Source organism: Mesoplodon mirus (genome assembly GCF_964341445.2).
Source record: "Mesoplodon mirus genome assembly, contig: HAP1_SCAFFOLD_4075, whole genome shotgun sequence".
Classification (NCBI taxonomy): domain Eukaryota; kingdom Metazoa; phylum Chordata; class Mammalia; order Artiodactyla; family Ziphiidae; genus Mesoplodon; species Mesoplodon mirus.
This window is the reverse complement of record NW_028293803.1, coordinates 1-9,618: the sequence shown is the minus strand read 5'-3', so window position 1 is coordinate 9,618 and position 9,618 is coordinate 1. Positions and strand designations below refer to the sequence as shown.

Genomic DNA, 9,618 nt, shown 5'->3' with positions numbered 1-9,618 from the left:
AGCACCCAGCAGGGAAGCTGGTCCCCAAACCTGACCTTGGGTAAGGATTCTCATGATCAGGTACAGAGCTGGGTGCCCCATTGGCTTGGATCACCTCCTTCCTGAGTCCCTGGGAGGCTGCACAGACCTCCTCCTCCCATATGGCACCTATCACAGGGGGTGCCCAGGAAGCATAGGCTCTCGGTGAGCATGAAAATATCAATGAAGAGGATCAAGTCAGAATGAATGTCATGTCCCATGCCTACTACTGCAGACACACACCAGGCACTTCCGGCTTTAGTTAATCCTTAGGACAACCCCACTCACAGATGGGCAAACTGAGGCCAGAAAAGCAAGACCACTCATGTGAGAACACACGGCGGTGGTGATGGCTGGCACCCTATAACCCTGTCACATAGGACACCAGGACATAGCTAGTGCCCAGGAAACACTGGAGACTACAGTTTCTGAGAACTCTCTGGAATGGAGGAGGCCCTGGGGACTCTGAAGGTGGGCAAGAGAGTTGAGGAGGAAGGACCCAAGCTGGCTGTGTGCGAGGAGTAGTACCTGGTGGACCGGTCAGGAGAATTAGAAGCTAGACCTCTAGGCCTAATCTTCAAGGCCAGGACTAGGGTGCGGGTACAAAATTTAAGGAGGCTCAAAAGAATTGAAAACAAGGGTTCAGACAAATCCTTGTACACGTGTGTTCATAGTACACGTGCGTTCATAGCAGCGCTAGTCACAATCACCACAAGGTGGAAACAACCCAAATGTCCATCAATAGATGAATGAATAAACAAAAAGTGATCCATCCATACAGTAGAATATTACTCAGCCATAAAGAGGAAGGAAGCTCTGACACATGCTACCGCATGGATGAACCTTGAAAACATGATGCTGATTGAAAGAAGCCAGACACAAAGGCCACATAGTCTATGATCCCATTTATATGAAATGTCCAGAACAGGCAAATCTATAGAGATATAAAGTAGATTAGTGGTTGCCAGGGGCTGGGGGAGGGGGAATGGGGGGGTAATGGCTAATAGGGATGAGGTTTCCTTTGGGGTGACGGAAATGTTCTGGAACTAGATAGAGGTGATGGTTGCACATCGTCCATGCACTAAATGCCACTGAACTGTACATTTTTAACTGGTGAATTTCATGTTATGTGAATTTCACCTCAACTTAAAAAAAAAAAAAAAAACTTTAAGGAGGCACTCACTCTCAGGTTCCTTCACGTGCAGGTGGGCCCCAAGTTTGAAGTGAGCACCTCCTTAAATGTGGGCCCTACGTGCTCACTAGCCTCATCCCAGTCTGATCTCTGCGCATCCTCCTGGGACCAAGAACTGGAGCCCTGGAAAGTCTGCAAGGTTACGTGGGAGGCTGGCTGGAAGCGCTGCCCACAGTCCCTGCTGAAACCTGGCCCTGTTGTCGACACCACCCTGGATGGGGTGCTGAGCACCTTCGTATTCTGATCAGAATCTGGCGAGCAGGGAAGAGGCTGGTCCTAGGGCTGGAGCCAAACGCTCTGGTTGCTCCCTGTCCTGGGCACCTGATGAGGGTTTTGTGTTCCAAGAGCCAGCTTGGACAGACCTGGCTCAGGAAACAGTCATGCGACCTGCACTTCAGCTTCTTTCTTTATAAAATAGGGCTAATCCCCCAACCCCATCATAGTACAGCTGTGAGGACCAAATCGGAAAGAGTATCAATGACTCCGTTAGCTCCACGGGCCTCACCGACACAAGTAGCCGTCGGCATCCTGGTACATTTTGAGGTGTAGACACATCTGTTAAAGATGTTGCCTTGAGGACTTCCCTCGTGGTCCAGTGGTTAAGAATGCGCTTTCCAATGCAGGGGACCCAGGTTTGATCCCTGGTCGGGGAACTAAGATCCCATATGCCGTGGGGCAACTAAGCCCATGTGCCACAACTACTGAGCCCGCATGTTGCAACGAAGAGCCCGTGCACTGCAACGAAAGATCCCGTATACCACAATGAAGATCCCGCATGCCACAACTAAGACCCGACACAACCTAATTAATTAATTAATTATAAAAAAGATGTTGCCTTGGTTTGGGGTCATCAGAATCAAAGGCTGAGATGATTGCCAAGATGTGGTTTACCTGGGAAGTGACCCCAGGAAGCCCCGGAACCCTGCAGGGGGCGTCAATGAGCAGATGGCGCTAAGGGCAACAGGGGCTCGATCCCCCTGGGCACCCCAGGGAGACACCATAGAGCACACATGGCAGTTGGTCCCATCTCAGGGGCGAGGGGGCTGGGATATTTATCCTCCTATTTCCATCAGGCATTAGCTGAGAGCTGTTCCCAGAGGGACTGACCCCTCACACTTCTAGCCCTCCCTGTGCACCAGCTAGACACGCTCCTCTGGTCACAGGAGGCCCCAGGCAGGGTCACAGGTACTTGCTGTGGAGGGGAGGGAGGCACAGATAGCATCTGCTCCAGCTTCATGGCATTTTTGCAACAGCAGGCATAAATGGGATATTGAAAGCACTTAACTGTGCTATTTGTGGTTGAGAAGAGCTGTTGGTTTTTGAATGCCCGCCATGAGCAAACACCCTGCCTAATTCACACAAGGGTCACCACTGTTGCCCCCTCATCACACCCACTGGTCTCCCTCCTTTACTTCTGCAGGTAAAATCTTCTGAAAGTGGCAGATGGAGTTGGGGTCCTCTGTGCTGGTGACATTTAGAACAGAAGGTCAGATGCCACCTTGAGGGAGATTGCTCAGAGCAAACAAGGGGCCCGTTTCCCCCAGAGAACACTTTATTAAAAACACTTTAAGGGCTTCCCTGGTGGTTCAGTGGTTAAGAATCCACCTGCCCGTACAGGGGACACGGGTTCAAGCCCTGGTCCGAGAAGAGTCCACATGCCGCAGAGCAACTAAGCCCGTGCCCCACGACCACTGAACCTGTGCTCTAGAGCCCGTGAGCCACAACTACTGAGCCCGCGTGCCACAACTACTGAAGCCCGCCTGCTCTAGGGCTTGTGCTCCACAACAAAGAGAAGTCACTGCAATGAGAAGCCTGCGCACCGCAATGAAGAGTAGCCCCCGCTCGCCACAACTAGAGAAAGCCCACGCGCAACAATGAAGACCCGATGCAGCCAAATATAAATAAATAAATTTATAAAAAAAAAATAATGATTCAACCAGGGCAGGATCTGCTTTCAAGTTCATTTTGTGGTTGTTGGCAGGATTCAATTCCCTATGAGCTGTGGAACTTAAGTCCTTGGTTCCTTGCTGGCTGTTGGCCAGAGGCTGCCCTCAGTTCTGTGACATGTGGGCCTCTTTATAGGGCAGTGTGCATCATTGTAGCCAACAAAAGAGAGTCTGCAACAAGATGGAAGTCTTGTATTTTAAACCTACTCACAGAAGTGAAGTCCCATCACCCTTACTGTACTCCATTGGTTAGAGGTGAGTCTACACTAGATCCAGCCTGGCCTCAAGTGGAGGATTACACAGGCCTGAACACCAGGATACCAAGACAAAAGGTTCTAAAGGGAACCATCTCACAAACTATTTAATGTCTTGTAAATTCTCTGTGGGCTCTTCCCAATGACAAATAAAAAGGGCAGGTAGATAAGGAAGATGAGAAAGGGGTGTTTTCTATACAGCATGGGTCAGCTTTTTCAGTTCAGATTTCTAAGCTGGCAAGAGTGTACATGATAGCTAAGAAATTCAAACTGGTGAGACAAATGGCCAAAATTAACAAAACTGACAATGCCATGTGTTGGTGAAGACATGGAGCCAATGGAACTCTGATTTGCTGTGGGTGGGAGGGTAAATTGGTGCAACAGTCTTAGAAGTCTGCTTGGCCGTATCTGCTTAAGCTGAAGATAGGCCTCCCTTACCACTTAGAATTTCCATTCAGTGTATTTACCCAACAAGAATGAGTGTGTATTCATCAATCAGGCTCCCTGACTTCAGACTATTCTACAAAGCTACAGTAATCAAGAAAGTATGGTACTGGAACAAAAACAGAAATACAGATTAATGGAACAGGATAGAAAGCCCAGAGATAAACCCACGCACATATGGTCACCTTATCTTTGATAAAGGAGGTAAGAATATACAGTGGAGAAAAGACAGACTCTTCAATAAGTGGTGCTGGGAAAACTGGGCAGCTACATGTAAAAGAATGAAATTAGAACACTCCCTAACACCATACACAAAAATAAACTCAAAATGGATTAAAGACCTAAATGTAAGGCCAGACACTATCAAACTCTTAGAGGAAAACATAGGCAGAACACTCTATGACATAAATCACAGCAAGATCCTTTTTGACCCACCTCCTATGACATAAATGACAGCAAGATCCTTTTTGACCCACTTCCTAGAGAAATGGAAATAAAACAAAAATAAACAAATGGGACCTAATGAAACCTAAAAGCCTTTGCACAGCAAAGGAAACCATAAACAAGACAAAAAGACAACCCTCAGAATGGGAGAAAATATTTGCAAATGAAGCAAATGACAAAGGATTAATCTCCAAAATTTATAAGCAGCTCATGCAGCTCAATATCAAAAAAACAAACAACCCAATCCAAAAATGGGCAGAAGACCTAAATAGACATTTCTCCAAGATATACAGATTGCCAACAAACACATGAAAGAATGCTCAACATCATTAATCATTAGAGAAATGCAAATCAAAACTACAATGAGATATCATCTCACACCGGTCAGAATGGCTACCATCAAAAAATCTACAAACAGTAAATGCTGGAGAGGGTGTGGAGAAAAGGGAACCCTCTTGCACTGTTGGTGGGAATGTAAATTGGTACAGCCATTATAGAGAACAGTATGGAGGTTCCTTAAAAAACTAAAAATAGAACTACCATACGACCCAGCAATCCCACTACTGGGCATACACCTTGAGAAAACCATAATTCAAAAAGAGTCATGTACCAAAACGTTCATTGCAGCTCTATTTACAATAGCCAGGACATGGAAGCAACCTAAGTGTCCATCAACAGTTGAATGGATAAAGAAGATGTGGCACATATATATAATGGAATATTACTCAGCCATAAAAAGAAACGAAATTGAGTTATTTGTAGTGAGGTGGATGGACCTAGAGTCTGTCATACAGAGTGAAGTTAAGTCAGAAAGAGAAAAACAAATACCATATGCTAACACATATATATGGAATCTAAAAAAAAAAAATGATCATGAAGAACCTAGGGGCAAGATGGGAATAAATACGCAGACCTACTAGAGAATGGACTTGAGGATATGGGGAAAGGGAAAGGTAAGCTGGGGCAAAGTGAGAGAGTGTCATGGACATATATACGCTACCAAATGTAAAATAGATAGCTAGTGGGAAGCAGCCACATAGCACAGGGAGATCAGCTTGGTGCTTTGTGACCACCTAGAGGGGTGGGATAGGGAGGGTGGGAGGGAGGGTGGGAGGGAGGGAGATGCAAGAGGGAAGAGATTTGGGGATATATGTATATGTATAACTGATTCACTTTGTTATAAAGCAGAAACTAACACACCATTGTAAAGCAATTATACTCCAATAAAGATGTTTATAAAAAAGAATATATACAACTAGTAAGAATCAAAAAAAAAGAGTGTGTATTCATCAAAAGACATGTACAAGAGTACTCAGAGCAATTTCTTTCACTGGCCAAGAACTAGGGACAATCCAAATGTCCATCAACAGATGAACAGACTGTGGTACATCCATACAATGGAATACTACTCAGCAATTAACAAGAGGGAATTACTGATTCAGGCAACACAGATGAATGTCTCAGACCCAATAGTGAATAATTAGCCAGGCTCAGAAGAGAAGAGGACTCGTTTGGGCATTGCACTTAGATCAAGTTCAAGAACAGGCAGAATGGAATTCCCTGGTGGTTCAGGGGTTAGGACTCAGCACTTTCACTGCCAGTGGCCCAAGTTCAATCTCTGGTCGGGGAACTAAGATCCCGCAAGTCAAGCAGCATGGCAAAAAAACAAAACCAAAACAAACAAACAAAGAAATAGGCAGAATGAATGATGGGGTAGAAGCCAGCAGCTTTGGGGGTTTGGGCGGGAAGGTGCCCAAGGTGATGCTCAAGGCTGGCACAGATCATTGCTCTGATCTGGAGAGAGCAGTAGGGGCCACAGCTGGGCTCTGGAACACTTGAATATAAGAAGTGTGGGGTATGCCACTAGTAGAAGCCACTAGGACTTGCATCTTCCGTTCACTCTGCATGGACTTTGGGCTGCAGAAGCCTTCCAGCTGAGAAGAACTTTGAGAGCCAGGAAGAGTTTTTGCAAGTCAGCAGAGGCAGCGGAGAGACACAGACCCACAAGAGTTCTCCCTCAGAACTACCAAATGAGGTGAGGACCATTGAGATTCCCATTGTAAAGATGGACAAACTGAGGAATAGAGAGGTTAAGCCACTGCTCAGGGTCACCAGCTAGTGAGCATTGGAGCTGGGACCACGTCTCCCCAGAAATGTCCCTCTCAGTCCCCAGGCCCCTGTGATGCCCGGGTCTCTGCGCCTCAGAGCCAGCTAAAGGCTCCCTTCCCTGTTGCCCAAGAGGATGTAAGCTTAGCTGGAGCTGTGAGGATTGATGTGGCCCAAGTCAGGAGTTGGGGGCTGGGCTTCCCTGGTGGCGCAGTGGTTGAGAATCTGCCTGCTAATGCAGGGGGCACGGGTTCAAGCCCTGGTCTGGGAAGATCCCACATGCCGCGGAGCAACTAGGCCCGTGAGCCACAACTACTGAGCCTACGCATCTGGAGCCTGTGCTCCGCAACAAGAGAGGCTGCGATAGTGAGAGGCCCGCGCACCGCAATGAAAAGTGGCCCCCCGCTTGCCACAACTAGAGAAAGCCCTCGCACAGAAACGAAGACCCAAGACAGCCAAAAAAATAAATAAACAAATGTGGGGTTTAAAAAAAAAAAAAGGAGTTGGGGTCTAAGGGGACAGGCTCCATCAGGACTTTCCAGCCCCTTTGTGAGGCTGTTCCCAGGCCCTGTTGCACTCAAGAGGATTGGGATTTTGCAGAGTCAGTGACCTGGCAATGATGGTTGATCCAGTCGGACCCAAGGCCAGTATGGGTCGTCCAGGGGCCCCTGGTCACACACAGATGCCCTGGAAAGTGATCTGGGGCTGGTTTCAGGGTGGCCAAGATCACAACCAGAGAGAACAAACAGCCTTTGCTTCCCAGCTGGATCAGATTCCATGGCCGGCGCCAGAGCAACCTGGGTGGGACCTGGCAGGTGCTGGCTGCGCCCAGAGTGGAGAGATTCGGGGAGATATCTTAACATCAGAGGCCTAGTTTTTCCGAGGCAGCTGAAGTCGGTGGGGGGAGGGGGTACCGTCTCCCCTTACCCTCCCCTCCAGGATAGTTCACTGTCTCCACACTCAGACTCCCAGGGCAGGGGACTCTTTTCCCTCAGATCCCTGTGCAGGGCAGTATCTCCCCCTTCAGGTCCCCAGGCCAGTGTCGTTAGACACAAGTGCCTGGGTGGGTGGCACATCCCCTTGGGACCCCGTGTGACCCCTTCTGGCCAATGAGCTGTGAGCAGAACTTTGACAAGGCACTTCCAGGCCACAGCACTTAAGTGACAGCGTGAGACCCTTCTGAGTCCATCCCCACTGTCTTGGAGGGATGCTGGCCACCCCTTCGGCTGCGTTTCCTTGCAACTACGACCAGCAGCCTGTTGCCGCCCTGCCAGGGGCACGTGATGTGGATGAAAAATAAGCCTTAGCCTTCCTATGCTACAGAGATCTGGGGAATGTTCCTGACCTGGGCCACCCTGACGCTATGGGTACCTGGGGAAGAGAGAGCAGAAAAGGAAGCACATGCGCGGGAAAGACAGTGTGAGCCTGGGGTGGTTCATTTCGCAAATACAGTTTGTGGAGTCTATTCGCCAATTCTCCTACTGGCTCAAATCTGTGACCCCCAAATCGATACTCACAGTGCTTTTGTGGCTATTGGTAGACACGCACAGTGCCGGAAAAAATCTGAGTCCTCAGAGGTGCATGTTCCCAGCTGTGGTAGGACAAGGCGATGTTCTGCCTTTCTGTTCCAGCTCTGACTATAAACAGGCATCCTTCGTGAGGTCTAGCCAGTGGCCCATTTTGCATTTTTGTGCTTTTTCATTGGTGATTTTTGCTGTTTGCAAAGGCCCCCAAGTGTAGTGCTGAAGAGCTATCTAGTGTCCCCAGGTGCAAGAAGGCTGGGATGTGCCTCCGGAGGCAAATACTCTCCGATGAGCTTTGTTCAGACGTGAGTTCTAGGGCTGGTGGCCGTGAGTTCACCGTTAACAAATCGGCAGCATGTATATTAAACAAGGTGTCTTGAAATGCACAGAAAACAAGGTTATGTATTGATTACTTGACCAAAATGTGACTAGAGGCTTACAAGAACCTACCCGTATCTCCCCGAGGAATACAGTATTTCCTAATTCAGTTTTCACGCTACTTTACAGAAGGTAACTACCGCGATTCATGAGTATCCACCGTTTGTGTCTACCACACAGCGGAGGAAAAGGGATGCACAGTAACAGAACAGCTTGGTGGTTAAGAGAGCAGGCTCTGGGTTGGAATCCCAGCTGTGAATTTAGCCGCCTCCTGCTTCGGTTTTCCTATCTGTGAAATGGCCACGCAACCAGGGCTTCCCACTGAGCTGGGGGAGGACTAAATGAGATACTGTACATCAGGTGTTCGTGAGGAGGTCCTCGAAGTATAAACGGTAGCCGTTACTATTATTACTGTTACGCGCAATGATGGAGGGGCGGGACCCGGTCTCCTCTGTGATTCGGAATCCTGGCTCAGGCACTCGCTGAGCCTCAGTTTCTCCCTCTGTAGAATGGGAGTGGCGGCAGCGTCCCCTCCCCTCCAGGATTTCACCCGCTTGCTGAGTGTGCGTCTGTCCCTGGCTCCTGCGAGCCACAGAGACCCACAGTCAGAATGGAGACTACAGACGGCCCGGACAGCGTGGTGTTTATTTCCTGGAGGGAGGACACCCGCGTGGCCTCCAGGTACCAGCGAGTTTTGACACAAATGACTTGAAGGCACTGGTTTCCGTCCAGCCCCTACCCCTGCCTTGCTCATCAGGGCCCGGGGGACAGGAGACCCATCACCAAGCAGACCGCTCCCGGCCCCTCCTGCAGGGCTGCTGCTCCGCTGGGTGGCTGAGGGTCCAGAATGCCTTGCGCCGCCAAGGCTCCCAAGATTCAATTCAGTGGGCAGCTGCCAGTCCGGGGCTGTCAGGCAGGGGACTCTCCCTGGGGCCAGTGAGGGGCTAAGAGACGCTAGGGGGCAGGCGGGCAGCTGCCGTCTTCTCCACCACGAAGCCGTAGTTGTACTGGGGGGTGGGGAGTGGGGTGAGGGGAGAGCACAGAGCGAAGGAGGAGCCACTGGGGTGCCAGAGAAATGGTGGGGCATGGGGATCTGGAGCCCTCGAGGTGGGTTATAGCTGGGAGAGAAGAGGGACCCAGGGGAGACTGGAGGGCCTGCACCCCCCAACCCCACCCCCTCCCTACCCTGCACCCACCTCCTCCTCAATGTCCGCCAGTGACTTGATGGTCAGATCAGCAAAGGCAGAGAAGGCCTGGCAGGCAAGGGGCACATCAATCTCGGGCAGGGACCCCAACGTGGAACCCCCGTTCCC

General features: G+C 49.6%; 1 long non-coding RNA gene across 1 annotated transcript; it reads right to left on the bottom strand.

Annotated features, from left to right (window-relative positions):
* Positions 1–8,931: 8,931 nt before the first annotated feature.
* On the bottom strand, positions 8,932–9,563 carry LOC309798006. Its single transcript, XR_014292900.1, has 2 exons — positions 9,502–9,563; positions 8,932–9,312 (listed from the first exon to the last, which is right to left on the bottom strand). It is a non-coding gene; the product is annotated as an uncharacterized lncRNA (long non-coding RNA).
* Between the last annotated feature and the right edge of the window lie 55 nt (positions 9,564–9,618).